The sequence below is a fragment of the Pimephales promelas genome, chromosome 3 (assembly GCF_988280905.1).
Source record: "Pimephales promelas chromosome 3, fPimPro1.hap1.1, whole genome shotgun sequence".
NCBI classification, from domain to species: Eukaryota; Metazoa; Chordata; class Actinopteri; order Cypriniformes; family Leuciscidae; genus Pimephales; species Pimephales promelas.
The window spans coordinates 14,902,069-14,922,500 of NC_142771.1; the positions used below are offsets into that span (position 1 = coordinate 14,902,069).

General features: G+C 37.9%; 1 protein-coding gene across 3 annotated transcripts in view; it reads left to right on the forward strand.

Moving 5' to 3' along the window:
* The window catches only part of grid2ipa (glutamate receptor, ionotropic, delta 2 (Grid2) interacting protein, a), a 46,713-nt gene that overhangs the window by 10,010 nt on the left and 16,271 nt on the right, over window positions 1-20,432 (forward strand). The gene's annotated exons all lie outside the window — the stretch shown is intronic.

Consider the following 20,432-nt stretch of genomic DNA (forward strand, 5'->3'; position numbering starts at 1 on the left):
AGTTTTGAAGCAGTGTTTGAGATGAGTGCATCTGGAGGATTAGCCCAGACTGAAGCTCTTGAGCTGGTTCTGGGCTGAGAGTTGTGATGGTGTCCTTGATGATGCATGGGTTTGTTCAGTTTTATGCGATATCTTCGGCTTTCTGATGAGTCAAAATAGTCCAGTGGGTAATACATGTTTAGTGCACTGAAAAAATAATAAGTGGTATGTACTAAATTTGTATTTCGCAAGTTTTTGCACGCATATTTTTAAAGTAAATTTCATATATGGAATTATGGAAGATGTACTTAACTAGGTTAAGTCAAAGGTACTTTAAGTTTAAAGTTAAAGTTTGTTGAGTAATATCTTCATAGTTAAAGATTACTGTGTAAAGTACAAATTCTCAAACAATTTAACACTGTATTAAGCCATGTTTTTAAAGTGTATGCTTTACTTAGAATTTAAATAATACTTTGTCTTGGAGTCAACATGACTACATAATGTGGTACCCATCTAAACACTGAGACCTCAATACTTGGTACATAACGGTAACTTTCAATGGATCATTTTTCAGTATGAATGTATCATTTTGAGTAGAAAATTAACTCCAAATGTCACAAAACAGCAAGTAACTAAACCTAACAAAAGCAATGATGAAACAGCGACTGTTTGTAAAACAGTCAAAATTGCAACCTTATTAATTATTCCCCAGTGCATGATGGGAACAGCGGTATCAGAAAGTTTTGCTTAATTTTATAACATCGATACAGATTAATTTCTAACAGCTTAAATTGAGTACTAATACAGAATTTACTTTTATTCTTGCCTGAAGTAACTTATTCAAGATTCAAGTAGAATTTACATTTGTTTTTTCTGTAGAATTTATTTCACCACAGAATCATTTTTATCAGTGTATGGCTTTATATATATATATATATGAAGAGCTCTTTTCCAAAACGCGTTAAACGACATTTTTAAAAAAAATGAGTTTGTCGTGTCATTCTGCTGCGGACAGAACCCTTTCACTGCTCTATCAACGTTTCATGCCGAATCGCTATATTTCCTTGTTTAAAATGTACTGCAAGATACAGTTTCTTTCCAAACCACGATAAGCGCCAGCCCTGTTTTTAGCCTAAACACGATAAATCCTCAAATTCATTGAGCGCTCTACACAATCCAGCACGGCGGCACTCTGAACAGAGGTTTATTATGTTCATTCATTCCTCAAAATGAGTCCTAGTTTTCTAGTCGACTAGTAGTAGATCATTTAAGCCATTTGTATTATCAGTAATCACATATATTGATTTAATTAAATGGGAGAGAAACCATATGAGCGTTTTTAATTGCATATTCCGCATCTCAACGTATGCATAAAGCTTGCCACAAAGAACCGGCAAAAGTAATGATGGATGAAACATTTGAATTGTTTATTAATAAACTAGTGTTTTCTGTCAGACCCCGTTTACACCTGGTATTAAAATGCGATCTGTATCCAGATAAGTTATCCGGATAATAAAAAACGCATGTTAATGCAAGGTGTAAACGCGTTGTGATCGGATCGTGATCGAATCTGCCTGACCACATCTGGAGGTAGTCTGGCTCGCATTGTGTCCGGATCTTTACTAGGTGTAAACGCAATCTGGTTGTTGAAACCACATATGTATATTTTACTCCTCCCAAAAATGCTAAAAAATAAACGAGTGAGAGCGTGTTATATAGGCTATATGTCATGTTATAGCCTAGTCAGATGCGACACGCGACACGCATCACCGCAGATGAGCAGCTGAGCGTCTATTCAACGTGCAAACATCGAAAAGTAAGTCACAGACGCAGTTAACACATCTTCAAGTAAAGAAACGAAATTATCTTACCAGGCCTGTTGCCACTCTCTCTTATTGATGTCTCTGATTTGGAAATTAGCTGATGATCAATAAAATGCCGCTCAGATCTGTTGCTTTTGGTGGCGTGCAATCCAATAGGCTAAATCTGCATATAACGCAGGAGGTGAAGATCGGATTTATATCCGTTTTGCAAAAACACATTTATGTGGCCAGGTGTAAATGGAATCAGTACTTATTATCCGGATAACTTATCTGGATACAGATCGCATTTTAATACCAGGTGTAAACGGGGTCTCAGTGTCAGCAACAAAGATAAAGTTGATGATGCTTACTCGCCATCTTCGCAGTGAACGCGCATAGAGAAACGCATACTTCGAATTAGCCTACATACGCAGAGAGTTGCCAATTTGTTTTAGTTTTTAATTGTTTTGTTTAAAAGTAGATATTTAAAGCTTTCTGTAGCTTAGTTCTCAGGCCTGTGTGAGGCAAGCATCGCGGTGTTTCGGTTCATATTATGAGACGCGCTCCGGTTCACCTGCGCGCCTCTGTGTCCTGATTATATTGTCTGATATTTACTTCTAATGTATTAATCCAGTCAATTTGTCGATGAAACATTTATTAAAATAAAGATACAATTTATATGAAACGAAATTTACAAGCTTTCTACAAAACAAAACTTAATAAGTGGTCAAAATCATGTCTGACGCACTCCAAATATTTTCCGATATTGGGCAGCTTTTGAATTTTGATCCTATCTTACTCATCTCATGCGGTTCCCTTTTCATAGCCTACTCAACATAGATGAAATAATAAAAATAAGTAATGTAATATTATTAAAAACAAATGTGAAATGTTTATTTTGTTTTTTTGTTTTTTTTTAACTTATATTTAAGCGTCATGCTGCTCCGCTTTGCTCACATGTTATGTAGCCTGTGTGTGTGTGTGCATGTGCTGGAGGGGTGCCCATCCCTTTTTTGAATATCGTTATCATATATTGATCATTTTTAATAATTCGCTTTTTTCATGCATATGTTGAAATTGGTATTAATAATTTGTTTTTTTCATGCATATGCTGAAATTGGTACTATTTGTTTGAGGTTTATTTCGATTTATAGCGTTTTGGAAAAAAATAAAATTAACTTTTAAATTATCATTAACAATATTGTTGTTTGATTTAATAATTATTGTTCAAAATGTTCAGACTGAACCAATAAAACATTTAAACAGGATAATTTGAATATTCACAAAATGTGTGGGTCTAGGTAAAAAATGTAGTTTTCCTGAAAACTATTGAAATGGATTTATAGCGTTTTGGAAAAGAGCTCTTCATATATATATATATATATATATATATATATATATATATTGCTGATGACATGTTGACAGGCAGCACACGAAATATGTATGATTTGTGGTTGAATTGTTATACAAATTAAGTCAAATATTTATAGATCGTATTTTTCACCCAAATGAGGAATAATTAAATGAATAAATGATAAAAATAGAAATGATATATTGCAGAAAGTAAATACAATTAATGATTAAAATGATTATTAGTGATAAAATGGTTATTACAAAAATAAGAATTAAATGTCAATGATCATGGAGTAAAATTAGAATTACAAAATAAAAATATAGCTGCGAGCAGCGATGGCGGGCCCAAGCCGGTGGCACCGCAACCCCGGTTCCTTTAGTTACCTAAATGCACCCGGGTGGCGGTGCCGAAGGCTTTGGCCCTTTTATGATTAAATGTTAAAACGGCTTGCCATACTCTGTCATTTCGACTAGTCACAATTATGTTACAGATATCTTAAATGATAATACAAACTATCCAAAATGTAATTACGAATAGACAGAAAGACGTTGTTGATATCTACAATGTTAATTCCGGACAGGCAAACTTAGCTTTTAAATGTTAAAAGGGCTTGCCATACAGGGACGTAGGCTCAGAGAGAGGCTCACCATATTCAGACCAAAATATCTGACTTCCTCTTGGTCCGAGCTAATGACTATGTATTAGAAAGTTGTACGGCTTGAGGAGTACAATGTATATACCGATTTTTGTAACTGTAGATAAAACTAACAACCAATGTAGTAGCACTTCTCTTTTTTTGATTGGCTGATGCGTAGCAGGGTCGACTGCTGAACTCCAGGCGAGACGCGCTTGATTCTCACGTGAGAGCGGCGCGGCCAGAGAAATTGCGTATATTAAATATATTATTAATAGTTTTTCCGCATGAGAAATACAATGTGTGACGGGAGTGTGAGACAAAAGACTGAAACGAGTGACTGTCATGCTCAATGCGTGACACACTATAAAAAAATATTTCACACTGACTCCACATTTAGGGGGCCACAAGGGGGTCCAAGCTTGTTGTCGCAGGGGCACTGGCCCCCCCAGGCCCCCGCCTAGAACCGCCATTGCTCACACACACACACACACACACACACTTTCTCTCTCTCTCAAGAAGCAAAAACATGACTGCTAAAGGTTGTATCAGCGATGGCGGGGTAACATCACTTAACATCACGAGTGCTATTCCCTTAGGCCACGCCCCCTTGTCTCCCCAAAGTATTATAAGCAATCATGCGCATCCCGTGTGCAGAATGATGCACTTGAAGCAACACCAAGTCACAGCACGCAACGCTTCACATTGAAAAGAACATAGCGAAGGGATGGTATCTATAATCTATGCTTAGTAGGGCTGCACGATTTGGGAAAATGTCATATTGCCATTATTGAGCCAATATTGCAATTGCGATTTGCGACTCCGATATAATAAAATGGTTTCATGAGTCCAACTTGCTTGGTTCTAAAGTAAAATGCACACACAGATTAATGTTTATTTCTCAACTCAAACTAAAAACAACAACAACAATAAATGATTGATAACACCTATAATGATCAATAAACCATCAACCAAACCAACATTACAGTGATTCCATCAATTGAAAGCCATCAACTTTTTAAAAAATTATTACGCTTAAAAAAAATATATAACAGCTTTTAAATTAAGTGAACTTCAAACAATCCCCACATAAACCCATAATAAAAAACATATTTACCTGTGCCCTTCCTGTCTTAACAGGTACAGAAATTGAATAAAGTTATCAAACAGTCTGCGCTGCCTGAATCATAAATTATATATATAATAATCCTTATTAAAGCTACAAAAGTTCTTTACTCAAGATCAGTGAGTAATTTTCTAATTTCCCTTTGTTCTTTTAACTTTACTGAAAGAACGCTTTATTCGCTGCTGGCCCTTTAAGAGCACCCGTTGCCGAGACGCGGATCTCACACGCGCCTCATAGCACAACTCTTTTCGTCCATAGACTTTTCTTATGTTATGAAGATACTAGACAAAATCACATTTTGGCATAATTGTGTGTGCTATTGTTCGTTCAAGCTCGAAAGAGAACTGTTTATTCTGGGCTGGCACACGGTCAGTGCATGCGCATTATGCGAGTCTCATCTATTCTAATCTAGGGCACTCACAGGCAGCTTTTCACTTCTTGTCGTGCAAAATGCGAAAAGGCATTTGAACCAATAAGAGGGGGATCTTGTAACACTAGTCAAAGGATGACAAAAAAGAAGAGATGCTGCGCTAATAGCCCTACTTTGTTTATTTCATATAAAATCGCGGCATTTTGCGTTATATAATTGCATAGGTTTGAGATCGCTATTACGACTGCGATATAATTAATCGTGCAGCACTAATGCTTAGTGTATTCTAAAGGGCAATAAACTCCACTCCAGCAAGATAGTCATTTTATGCAAATCATAGACCTTTATGCCTTATCTACAAATAAAGTATAATATTGGGAACATTGATCTTGAAGAGAGTGTCGTCGTGTTACTGTCGCAACCGAACGCGACGCGCTAATGCTGATGCATGGAGAATGACTGAGGCGAGATGACTTTCCGTTAACTTTAACTTAGAGACTAAAATATTAATTTTACCACACATTAAGCTATTGAATGACTTTAGAAGTCTTGGAATATAGTGTGAAAACTTGATTGTGCTTTACAGTTTTTTATGCCTTTAGTGGGGCTTAACAAAATAACACAATATGCAGAATGTCGGACGTCACTTATAGGCTAAACTGTTTTTATAGATAAAACTATTTACATTCGGCAGTCATGAAAACAAATCTCAGATAACGGTTGACTAGGTAACAATGTGTAATTTTGCGCCGGAGTTCTCCTTTAACTTACATTAGCTAGCTAACTACGAACGAGCTAACCAGATAACATTAACAAATTGACAAGCACTTACTGGGCACAGTGGGCAGAATGGCTCTTCAAATGACGGACGAAATTGGAGGTTGTCATCTGACTGTCCGCGATCTTAACGTTGCATGTCTTGCAAAGCGCTGTTCTTTTGCCATCTTGTTGTAAGAAATTCTTGAATCCAAAAGCGACGACGACCCTCGTTATCCCTCCGGCTGACATGTTGATGTGATCTGATGTAAGTGGGCGTGGTGTGCGCGTAAGGTATGAGAGGGCATGACTGATGATCTCGTGATCCAGTCATGACAGCGCTATTCTCAGCCTGCGCTCCAGCTGGATCAACTTTATTTTTTTTTACATAATTTATATATTTTAAATTCAAACTGAAAACATGATGTGATTAACACTCAAGTCATATTATTACATGCAAGTGTGTTTGATTTATGGACCAAATTTTCAGATCAAGTTTATGGACCAAGTTAATTTAATTAATAAACTAATTATATAAAACTATTAATGCACTACAATTAAACTGGTTATATGCCTTTACTTATAAAAAATAAAAAACTTATTTAAAAAAATACCAGGCTTAAGGCATTTATTTTTTATGCAGGCCATACACACAGGAGTGAAATGGTTAAGACCCCTCCCCCTACAAACACACACACATACACAGACAGGCAAAAACAGAGATGTAGGCTCAGATTAAGCAAGACCACATTCAAACAAACATATCTGACTTTCTGTGGGTCCTAGCTAATGAGTGTCAATTAGAAAGTTGTCCGGCTCGAGGAGTACAATATACATACCGATTTTTGTAACTGTAGATAAAACTAACAACCCTACTTTTGTCAAAAGGTGGCGCTACTGAGCCCTCACCACGCCCGTTTCTGAAACATTGCACGTGTCTACTGGCTAATAAATGTGATGTGTCTGTCGAGTTTCATGCATTTTGAAGCATGCTAAGGGTCTCAAAAGCATCCTAAAAGCATCCTAAAAGAAGGGTAAAGTTTGATGCGTCGCCACGGCAACATCTTCAAAGATATCAAGAATCCATTCACAGGTCTACATCTGCCGTATGTTTACATTATACATATGAAGTTTGAAGCAAATCGGGTAAAAATAAAAGGGTGATATCAAAGCATTTTGAAAGTGACACACTTCCTGCTGCCAGTTGGTGGCGCTATAACTTTGACTCACAATAGTCACATCCATGTGATCGTCCTCTTACAGCGAACATACTGCTGAAGTTTCATCAAGATCAGTTAATGTATGCTGAAGTTATAACAAACTTCCTGTTTCACGTTTCTCGCCATGATTTCGTTTCCTCGCCACGGCCAAACCGTTCGAGATATCAAAAATCCCCTCGCAAACTTTCATCCTCAATGTCTTGACTTCACGCTGACCGAGTTTCGTCGAATGTGGATCAAAGCTCTAGGAGGAGTATTTCAAATACCATTGCGAGCGTTTTACAAACAAACCTCAATAGCCGACTTCCTGTTGGGCTGGGGTAAAAAGTAAGAGCGCGAGGTATAGATGAAACGATGAGATCAACATGTGTACCGAGTTTCATATTATTACATGCAAGCGTGTTTGAGTTGTGGACCGAGTGTTCGGACCCCGTTCCAGGGGGCGCTGACGAGCCCCCCTGCCACGCCCAGGTACCAGCTTCAGCCCGGCTCTGATGGCCGCGGGTTCTGACCCGTGTGCAAAGTTTCAAGAGTTTTCGAGCACGTTAAGGGCCCCAAAAGTGCCCAAAAGGTAGTAAAATAATAAATATAGCTGCGAGCAGCGATGGCGGGCCCAAGCCGGTGGCACCGCAACCCCGGTTCCTTTAGTTACCTAAAGGCACCCGGGTGGCGGTGCCGAAGGCTTTGGCCCTTTCATGATTAAATGTTAAAACGGCTTGCCATACTCTGTCATTTCGACTAGTCAAAATTATGTTACAGATATCTTAAATGATAATACAAACTATCCAAAATGTAATTACGACTAGACAGAAAGACGTTGTTGATATCTACAATGTTAATTCCGGATAGGCAAACTTAGCTTTTAAATGTTAAAAGGGCTTGCCATACAGGGACGTAGGCACCATATTCAAACCAAAATATCTGACTTCCTCTTGGTCCGAGCTAATGACTATGTAATAGAAAGTTGTCCGGCTTGAGGAGTACAATGTATATACCGATTTTTGTAACTGTAGATAAAACTAACAACCCCACTTTTGTCAAAAGGTGGCGCTATTTAGTCCTTGCACCATGCCCGTTTCTGAAACTTTGCACGTCTACTGGCTAATAAATGTGATGTATCTGTTGAGTTTCAAGCAATTTCAATTTCAATTTGACTGTTGAAAAGAAGTGCGCCGATTAGATACTCAGGATCGGTATCGGCTCTGACACTGCCATCTTTGACGAGGCTGATTCAAATTCTATATTGTGCATATACTATTCTATGTAAGGCACAAAGGCACAAAAACTTTCTAAAGTACCATAAAGTTTTTGTGTACTGTATTATAAGTGTTCTGAAGCTATTATGTGATATAGAAATTAATATTTAAGTCATTAAATTCAAGAACACGTAAACTTTTCCCTCTCTGCGCCTGTCAGTCATTCTCCATTCAGCATTCAAACAGCACGTCGCATTCGGTTACAGTCAATGATGAAACGATCTTCAAGATGATTCAATGTTAATCCTATTATACTGGGTCTTTAAGATAAAGGTCTAAAGGTCTATATTTTCGAATGAAGAAACTTTTTCTTGCTGGACTTTATTGCTGTAACTTAATCGTGTTACTTTCTACCGGGTGTCGGACGCTGTCGGTTAGATCACAACACTAGAGTCAGAGCACTATAATTGTTCTTCACGCACACAGTAACTGAAATTTAAAACCTTTAAAAGAAAAGGCTCAATAAACTATTGCATAGATAGATAATGTATAATACACTGTTCATAAATATGTATTTCCTTTGTGCTTTGAACTTTTCAATACGGACTCAATGCGCTGTAACTTCATGTGGCTTCAAGCACATCATTCTCCGCTCGGGATGCACATAAGTGCTTTGTGCTGCACCGTATTGGAGCCGTAATATCATAATGCAGTGACGTAATGACAGATTATTAATTGCCTTTCAATTATATGTTGCTGCGTCATTAAACATCTGTCCTATGCATTTCAAACATTTATAGCAGCCATGGCTTTATCTTTTTATGATTTTTGTTATCTTGTTTTTCATGAATGTATTTTTTAAAAATAAGAGCAATGTGTATTATCTATTATTAATATAGTTTATAATAGCATTTTTGTCATAGATTATGACAAAGTAATCATATGATCCACCAGCGAGGAACCAGCAGAACAGAGTGAACATTCTTTCTGTTTAGTTCAATCCTACTTAATAGGAATTTATTTAAAATGCTCGCTCTACTCCACACCATTAATGTCTTGTGCGGACATCCGTATTTTGACTTTCGGTTTTAAGTAAGCGATTTAAAAGCTCCCAAGTCCCAGCAGAGTCACACGTTGATTAACCGGTGGGAATATACACAATAGGCCTACCTGATATTGAACACAAGAGGGCAGTATAGCACTACGTATGACTCAGATTATTATTTTTTTCTGAATTTTACAACAATTCTGGCTGTTTTTGAACGTAAACATAATTCTTAAATGAAAAAAAGGAAAAATTGGGGATGTTATAATATTTGTATAATTTAATTTAGAAACAAATGATGTATAATTACATTTTTAGAAGATATGAGGCTTTTAGTGTTTACTTTTTTGACATTACTTTAATCTTTTGCCATAGTTGCACATGTCTACTGGCTAATAAATGTGATGTATCTGTTGAGTTTCAAGCAATTTCAACCATGCTAAGAGTCCCAAAAGCATCAAAAAAGAATGTTAAAGTTTGTTTCGTTGCCACGGCAACAGTATCAAAGATATCAAAAATTCATTCACAGGTCTACATCTGCCGTGTATTTACATTATACAGATGAAGTTTGAAGCAAATCGGTTAAAAATAAGAGAGTGATTTCAAAGCATTTTGAAAGTGACACACTTCCTGCTGCCAGTTGGTGGCGCTATAACTTTGACTCACAATAGTCACATCCATGTGATCGGTCTCTTACAGCGAAAACACTGCTGAAGTTTCATCAAGATCAGTTAATGTATGCTGAAGTTATAACACACTTCCTGTTTCATGTTTCTCGCCATAATTTCGTTTCCTCGCCACGGCCAAACCGTTCGAGATATCAAAAATCCCGTGGCACTTTTTCATCCTTAATGTCTTGACTTCACGCTGATCGAGTTTCGTCGAATTTGGTTCAGTGCTCTAGGAGCAATAATTTAAATTCCATTGCATGTGTTTTAAACACAACCCTAAATAGCCAACTTCCTGTTGGGCTGGGGTAAAAAGTAAGAGTGTGAAGTAGGCTATATATGAAACGATGAGATCTATATGTGTACCAAGTTTCATATTATTACATGCAAGTGTGTTTGATTTATGGACCAAATTTTCAGACCAAGTTTATTGACCAAGTTAATCTGATTAATAAACTAATTATATAAAACTATTGTCAATTCACTACAATTAAACTAGTTATATGCCTTTACTTATAAAAAATAAAAATAAAAACTTATTTAAAAAATACCAGGCTTGAGAAATGTATTTTCTTTATGCAGGTCATACACACAGCAGTGAAATGGTTAAGCCCCCTCCCCCTGCACACACACACAGACAGCCAGCCAGCCAGCCAGCCAGCCAAAGACACATGTAGGCTCAGAGTGGCCATATTCAAACAAAAATATCTGACTTTCCGTGGGTCCTAGCTAATAAGTGTCAATTAGAAAGTTGTCCGGCTCGAGGAGTACAATATACATACCAATTTTTGTAACTCTAGTTAAAACTAACCACCCCACTTTTGTCAAAAGGTGGCGCTACTGAGCCCTCACCACGCCCGTTTCTGCAACTTTGCACATGTCTACTGGCTAATAAATGTGATGTGTCTGTCGAGTTTCATGCAATTTGAAGCATGCTAAGGGTCTCAAAAGCATCCTAAAAGCATCCTAAAAGAAGGGTAAAGTTTGATGCGTCGCCACGGCAACAGTTTCAAAGATATCAAGAATCCATTCACAGGTCTTCATCTGCCGTATGTTTCCATTATACATATGAAGTTTGAAGCAAATCGGGTAAAAATAAAAGGGTGATATCTAAGCATTTTGAAAGTGACACACTTCCTGCTGCCAGTTGGTGGCGCTATAACTTTGACTCACAATAGTCACATCCATGTGATCGTCCTCTTACAGCGAACACACTGCTGAAGTTTCATCAAGATCAGTTAATGTATGCTGAAGTTATAACACACTTCCTGTTTCACGTTTCTCGCCATGATTTCGTTTCCCCGCCACGGACAAACCGTTCGAGATATAAAAAATCCCCTCGCAAACTTTCATCCTCAATGTCTTGACTTCATGCTGACCGAGTTTCGTCGAATTTGGATCAAAGCTCTAGGAGGAGTATTTGACATTCCATTGCGATCGTTTTACAAACAAACCTCAATAGCCGACTTCCTGTTGGGCTGGGGTAAAAAGTAAAAGCGCGAGGTATAGATGAAACGATGAGATCAACATGTGTACCGAGTTTCATATTATTACATACAAGCGTGTTTGAGTTATGGACCAAGTGTTCGGACCCCGTTCCAGGGGGCGCTGACGAGCCGCCCTGCCACGCCCGGGTACCAGCTTCAGCCCGGCTCTGATGGCCGCGGGTTCTGACCCGTGTGCAAAGTTTCAAGAGTTTTCGAGCACGTTAAGGGCCCCAAAAGTGCCCAAAAGGTAGTAAAATAATAATAAATATAGCTGCGAGCAGCGATGGCGGGCCCAAGCCGGTGGCACCGCAACCCCGGTTCCTTTAGTTACCTAAAGGCACCCGGGTGGCGGTGCCGAAGGCTTTGGCCCTTTCATGATTAAATGTTAAAACGGCTTGCCATACTCTGTCATTTCGACTAGTCAAAATTATGTTACAGATATCTTAAATGATAATACAAACTATCCAAAATGTAATTACGAATAGACAGAAAGACGTTGTTGATATCTACAATGTTAATTCCGGATAGGCAAACTTAGCTTTTAAATGTTAAAAGGGCTTGCCATACAGGGATGTAGGCTCAGAGAGAGGCTCACCATATTCAAACCAAAATATCTGACTTCCTCTTGGTCCGAGCTAATGACTATGTAATAGAAAGTTGTCCGGCTTGAGGAGTAAAATGTATATACCGATTTTTGTAACTGTAGATAAAACTAACAACCCCACTTTTGTCAAAAGGTGGCGCTATTTAGTCCTTGCACCATGCCCGTTTCTGAAACTTTGCACGTCTACTGGCTAATAAATGTGATGTATCTGTTGAGTTTCAAGCAATTTCAATTTCAATTTGACTGTTGAAAAGAAGTGCGCCGATTAGATACTCAGGATCGGTATCGGCTCTGACACTGCCATCTTTGACGAGGCTGATTCAAATTCTATATTGTGCATATACTATTCTATGTAAGGCACAAAGGCACAAAAACTTTCTAAAGTACCATAAAGTTTTTGTGTACTGTATTATAAGTGTTCTGAAGCTATTATGTGATATAGAAATTAATATTTAAGTCATTAAATTCAAGAACACGTAAACTTTTCCCTCTCTGCGCCTGTCAGTCATTCTCCATTCAGCATTCAAACAGCACGTCGCATTCGGTTACAGTCAATGATGAAACGATCTTCAAGATGATTCAATGTTAATCCTATTATACTGGGTCTTTAAGATAAAGGTCTAAAGGTCTATATTTTCGAATGAAGAAACTTTTTCTTGCTGGACTTTATTGCTGTAACTTAATCGTGTTACTTTCTACCGGGTGTCAGACGCTGTCGGTTAGATCACAACACTAGAGTCAGAGCACTATAATTGTTCTTCACGCACACAGTAACTGAAATTTAAAACCTTTAAAAGAAAAGGCTCAATAAACTATTGCATAGATATATAATGTATAATACACTGTTCATAAATATGTATTTCCTTTGTGCTTTGAACTTTTCAATACGGACTCAATGCGCTGTAACTTCATGTGGCTTCAAGCACATCATTCTCCGCTCGGGATGCACATAAGTGCTTTGTGCTGCACCGTATTAGAGCCGTAATATCATAATGCAGTGACGTAATGACAGATTATTAATTGCCTTTCAATTATATGTTGCTGCGTCATTAAACATCTGTCCTATGCATTTCAAACATTTATAGCAGCCATGGCTATATCTTTTTATGATTTTTGTTATCTTGTTTTTCATGAATGTATTTTTTAAAAATAAGAGCAATGTGTATTATCTATTATTAATATAGTTTATAATAGCATTTTTGTCATAGATTATGACAAAGTAATCATATGATCCACCAGCGAGGAACCAGCAGAACAGAGTGAACATTCTTTCTGTTTAGTTCAATCCTACTTAATAGGAATTTATTTAAAATGCTCGCTCTACTCCACACCATTAATGTCTTGTGCGGACATCCGTATTTTGACTTTCGGTTTTAAGTAAGCGATTTAAAAGCTCCCAAGTCCCAGCGGAGTCACACGTTGATTAACCGGTGGGAATATACACAATAGGCTTACCTGATATTGAACACAAGAGGGCAGTATAGCACTACGTATGACTCAGATTATTATTTTTTTCTGAATTTTACAACAATTCTGGCTGTTTTTGAACGTAAACATAATTCTTAAATGAAAAAAGGGAAAAATTGGGGAAGTTATAATATTTGTATAATTTAATTTAGAAACAAATGATGTATAATTACATTTTTAGAAGATATGAGGCTTTTAGTGTTTACTTTTTTCACATTACTTTAATCTTTTGCCATAGTTGCACATGTCTACTGGCTAATAAATGTGATGTATCTGTTGAGTTTCAAGCAATTTCAAGCATGCTAAGAGTCCCAAAAGCATCAAAAAAGAATGTTAAAGTTTGTTTCGTTGCCACGGCAACAGTATCAAAGATATCAAAAATTCATTCACAGGTCTACATCTGCCGTGTATTTACATTATACAGATGAAGTTTGAAGCAAATCGGTTAAAAATAAGAGAGTGATTTCAAAGCATTTTGAAAGTGACACACTTCCTGCTGCCAGTTGGTGGCGCTATAACTTTGACTCACAATAGTCACATCCATGTGATCGGTCTCTTACAGCGAAAACACTGCTGAAGTTTCATCAAGATCAGTTAATGTATGCTGAAGTTATAACACACATCCTGTTTCATGTTTCTCGCCATGATTTCGTTTCCTCGCCACGGCCAAACCGTTCGAGGTATCAAAAATCCTGTGGCACTTTTTCATCCTTAATGTCTTGACTTCACGCTGATCGAGTTTCGTCGAATTTGGTTCAGTGCTCTAGGAGCAATAATTTAAATTCCATTGCATGTGTTTTAAACACAACCCTAAATAGCCGACTTCCTGTTGGGCTGGGGTAAAAAGTAAGAGTGTGAAGTATATATGAAACGATGAGATCTATATGTGTACCAAGTTTCATATTATTACATGCAAGTGTGTTTGATTTATGGACCAAATTTTCAGACCAAGTTTATTGACCAAGTTAATCTGATTAATAAACTAATTATATAAAACTATTGTCAATTCACTACAATTAAACTAGTTATATGCCTTTACTTATAAAAAATAAAAATAAAAACTTATTTAAAAAATACCAGGCTTGAGAAATGTATTTTCTTTATGCAGGTCATACACACAGCAGTGAAATGGTTAAGCCCCCTCCCCCTGCACACACACACACACACACACAGACAGCCAGCCAGTCAGTCAGCCAGCCAGCCAAAGACACAGAGACACAGACACATGTAGGCTCAGAGTGGCCATATTCAAACAAAAATATCTGACTTTCTGTGGGTCCTAGCTAATAAGTGTCAATTAGAAAGTTGTCCGGCTCGAGGAGTACAATATACATACCAATTTTTGTAACTCTAGTTAAAACTAACAACCCCACTTTTGTCAAAAGGTGGCGCTACTGAGCCCTCACCACGCCCGTTTCTGAAACTTTGCACATGTCTACTGGCTAATAAATGTGATGTGTCTGTCGAGTTTCATGCATTTTGAAGCATGCTAAGGGTCTCAAAAGCATCCAAAAAGCATCCTAAAAGAAGGGTAAAGTTTGATGCGTCGCCACGGCAACAGTTTCAAAGATATTAAGAATCCATTCACAGGTCTACATCTGCCGTATGTTTACATTATACATATGAAGTTTGAAGCAAATCGGGTAAAAATAAAAGGGTGATATCAAAGCATTTTGAAAGTGACACACTTCCTGCTGCCAGTTGGTGGCGCTATAACTTTGACTCACAATAGTCACATCCATGTGATCGTCCTCTTACAGCGAACACACTGCTGAAGTGTCATCAAGATCAGTTAATGTATGCTGAAGTTATAACACACTTCCTGTTTCACGTTTCTCGCCATGATTTCGTTTCCTCGCCACGGACAAACCGTTCGAGATATAAAAAATCCCCTCGCAAACTTTCATCCTCAATGTCTTGACTTCACGCTGACAGAGTTTCGTCGAATTTGGATCAAAGCTCTAGGAGGAGTATATGACATTCCATTGCGAGCGTTTTACAAACAAACCTCAATAGCCGACTTCCTGTTGGGCTGGGGTAAAAAGTAAGAGTGTGAGGTATAGATGAAACGATGAGATCAACATGTGTACCGAGTTTCATATTATTACATACAAGCGTGTTTGAGTTATGGACCAAGTGTTCGGACCCCGTTCCAGGGGGCGCTGACGAGCCGCCCTACCACGCCCGGGTACCAGCTTCAGCCCGGCTCTGATGGCCGCGGGTTCTGACCCGTGTGCAAAGTTTCAAGAGTTTTCGAGCATGTTAAGGGCCCCAAAAGTGCCCAAAAGGTAGTAAAATAATAATTATTATAATAATAATAATAATAGTAAAGAAAAATAATCCCAAGGAAAACAATAGGGCCTTCGCCCTTTCAGGGCTTGGGCCCTAAATATAGCTGCGAGCAGCGATGGCGGGCCCAAGCCGGTGGCACCGCAACCCCGGTTCCTTTAGTTACCTAAAGGCACCCGGGTGGCGGTGCCGAAGGCTTTGGCCCTTTCATGATTAAATGTTAAAACGGCTTGCCATACTCTGTCATTTCGACTAGTCAAAATTATGTTACAGATATCTTAAATGATAATACAAACTATCCAAAATGTAATTACGACTAGACAGAAAGACGTTGTTGATATCTACAATGTTAATTCCGGATAGGCAAACTTAGCTTTATACAGGGACATAGGCTCAGAGAGAGGCTCACCATATTCAAACCAAAATATCGGACTTCCTCTTGGTCCGAGCTAATGACTATGTAATAGAAAGTTGTCCGGCTTGAGGAGTAAAATGTATATACCGATTTTTGTAACTGTAGATAAAACTAACAACCCCACTTTTGTCAAAAGGTGGCGCTATTTAGTCCTTGCACCATGCCCGTTTCTGAAACTTTGCACATGTCTACTGGCTAATAAATGTGATGTATCTGTTGAGTTTCAAGCAATTTCAATTTCAATTTGACTGTTGAAAAGAAGTGCGCCGATTAGATACTCAGGATCGGTATCGGCTCTGACACTGCCATCTTTGACGAGGCTGATTCAAATTCTATATTGTGCATATACTATTCTATGTAAGGCACAAAGGCACAAAAACTTTCTAAAGTACCATAAAGTTTTTGTGTACTGTATTATAAGTGTTCTGAAGCTATTATGTGATATAGAAATTAATATTTAAGTCATTAAATTCAAGAACACGTAAACTTTTCCCTCTCTGCGCCTGTCAGTCATTCTCCATTCAGCATTCAAACAGCACGTCGCATTCGGTTACAGTCAATGATGAAACGATCTTCAAGATGATTCAATGTTAATCCTATTATACTGGGTCTTTAAGATAAAGGTCTAAAGGTCTATATTTTCGAATGAAGAAACTTTTTCTTGCTGGACTTTATTGCTGTAACTTAACCGTGTTACTTTCTACCGGGTGTCAGACGCTGTCGGTTAGATCACAACACTAGAGTAAGAGCACTATAATTGTTCTTCACGCACACAGTAACTGAAATTTAAAACCTTTAAAAGAAAAGGCTCAATAAACTATTGCATAGATATATAATGTATAATACACTGTTCATAAATATGTATTTCCTTTGTGCTTTGAACTTTTCAATACGGACTCAATGCGCTGTAACTTCATGTGGCTTCAAGCACATCATTCTCCGCTCGGGATGCACATAAGTGCTTTGTGCTGCACCGTATTAGAGCCGTAATATCATAATGCAGTGACGTAATGACATATTATTAATTGCCTTTCAATTATATGTTGCTGCGTCATTAAACATCTGTCCTATGCATTTCAAACATTTATAGCAGCCATGGCTATATCTTTTTATGATTTTTGTTATCTTGTTTTTCATGAATGTATTTTTTAAAAATAAGAGCAATGTGTATTATCTATTATTAATATAGTTTATGATAGCATTTTTGTCATAGATTATGACAAAGTAATCATATGATCCACCAGCGAGGAACCAGCAGAACAGAGTGAACATTCTTTCTGTTTAGTTCAATCCTACTTAATAGGAATTTATTTAAAATGCTCGCTCTACTCCACACCATTAATGTCTTGTGCGGACATCCGTATTTTGACTTTCGGTTTTAAGTAAGCGATTTAAAAGCTCCCAAGTCCCAGCGGAGTCACACGTTGATTAACCGGTGGGAATATACACAATAGGCCTACCTGATATTGAACACAAGAGGGCAGTATAGCACTACGTATGACTCAGATTATTATTTTTTTCTGAATTTTACAACAATTCTGGCTGTTTTTGAACGTAAACATAATTCTTAAATGAAAAAAGGGAAAAATTGGGGAAGTTATAATATTTGTATAATTTAATTTAGAAACAAATGATGTATAATTAAATTTTTAGAAGATATGAGGCTTTTAGTGTTTACTTTTTTCACATTACTTTAATCTTTTGCCATAGTTGCACATGTCTACTGGCTAATAAATGTGATGTATCTGTTGAGTTTCAAGCAATTTCAAGCATGCTAAGAGTCCCAAAAGCATCAAAAAAGAATGTTAAAGTTTGTTTCGTTGCCACGGCAACAGTATCAAAGATATCAAAAATTCATTCACAGGTCTACATCTGCCGTGTATTTACATTATACAGATGAAGTTTGAAGCAAATCGGTTAAAAATAAGAGAGTGATTTCAAAGCATTTTGAAAGTGACACACTTCCTGCTGCCACTTGGTGGCGCTATAACTTTGACTCACAATAGTCACATCCATGTGATCGGTCTCTTACAGCGAAAACACTGCTGAAGTTTCATCAAGATCAGTTAATGTATGCTGAAGTTATAACACACATCCTGTTTCACGTTTCTCGCCATAATTTCGTTTCCTCGCCACGGCCAAACCGTTCGAGATATAAAAAATCCCGTGGCACTTTTTCATCCTTAATGTCTTGACTTCACGCTGATCGAGTTTCGTCGAATTTGGTTCAGTGCTCTAGGAGCAATAATTTAAATTCCATTGCATGTGTTTTAAACACAACCCTAAATAGCCGACTTCCTGTTGGGCTGGGGTAAAAAGTAAGAGTGTGAAGTATATATGAAACGATGAGATCTATATGTGTACCAAGTTTCATATTATTACATGCAAGTGTGTTTGATTTATGGACCAAATTTTCAGACCAAGTTTATTGACCAAGTTAATCTGATTAATAAACTAATTATATAAAACTATTGTCAATTCACTACAATTAAACTAGTTATATGCCTTTACTTATAAAAAAATAAAAATAAAAACTTATTTAAAAAATACCAGGCTTGAGAAATGTATTTTCTTTATGCAGGTCATACACACAGCAGTGAAATGGTTAAGCCCCCTCCCCCTGCACACACACACACACACACACACACACACACACACAGACAGCCAGCCAGTCAGCCAGCCAGCCAGCCAAAGACACAGAGACACAGAGACATGTAGGCTCAGAGTGGCCATATTCAAACAAAAATATCTGACTTTCTGTGGGTCCTAGCTAATAAGTGTCAATTAGAAAGTTGTCCGGCTCGAGGAGTACAATATACATACCAATTTTTGTAACTCTAGTTAAAACTAACAACCCCACTTTTGTCAAAAGGTGGCGCTACTGAGCCCTCACCACGCCCGTTTCTGAAACTTTGCACATGTCTACTGGCTAATAAATGTGATGTGTCTGTCGAGTTTCATGCAATTTGAAGCATGCTAAGGGTCTCAAAAGCATCCAAAAAGCATCCTAAAAGAAGGGTAAAGTTTGATGCGTCGCCACGGCAACAGTTTCAAAGATATCAAGAATCCATTCACAGGTCTACATCTGCCGTATGTTTACATTATACATATGAAGTTTGAAGCAAATCGGGTAAAAATAAAAGGGTGATATCAAAGCATTTTGAAAGTGACACACTTCCTGCTGCCAGTTGGTGGCGCTATAACTTTGACTCACAATAGTCACATCCATGTGATCGTCCTCTTACAGCGAACACACTGCTGAAGTTTCATCAAGATCAGTTAATGTATGCTGAAGTTATAACACACTTCCTGTTTCACGTTTCTCGCCATGATTTCGTTTCCTCGCCACGGACAAACCGTTCGAGATATAAAAAATCCCCTCGCAAACTTTCATCCTCAATGTCTTGACTTCACGCTGACCGAGTTTCGTCGAATTTGGATCAAAGCTCTAGGAGGAGTATATGACATTCCATTGCGAGCGTTTTACAAACAAACCTCAATAGCCGACTTCCTGTTGGGCTGGGGTAAAAAGTAAAAGCGCGAGGTATAGATGAAACTATGAGATCAACATGTGCACCGAGTTTCATATTATTACATACAAGCGTGTTTGAGTTATGGACCAAGTGTTCGGACCCCGTTCCAGGGGGCGCTGACGAGCCGCCCTACCACGCCCGGGTACCAGCTTCAGCCCGGCTCTGATGGCCGCGGGTTCTGACCCGTGTGCAAAGTTTCAAGAGTTTTCGAGCACGTTAAGGGCCCCAAAAGTGCCCAAAAGGTAGTAAAATAATAATTATTATAATAATAATAATAATAGTAAAGAAAAATAATCCCAAGGAAAACAATAGGGCCTTCGCCCTTTCAGGGCTTGGGCCCTAATTATAATAATAATAGTAAAGAAAAATAATCCTTAGGAAAACAATAGGGCCTTCGCCCTTTCAGGGCTTGGGCCCTAAAAATAATAATCGGAAGGAAAACAATAGGGCCTTCGCCCTTTCAGGGCTTGGGCCCTAATAATAAATA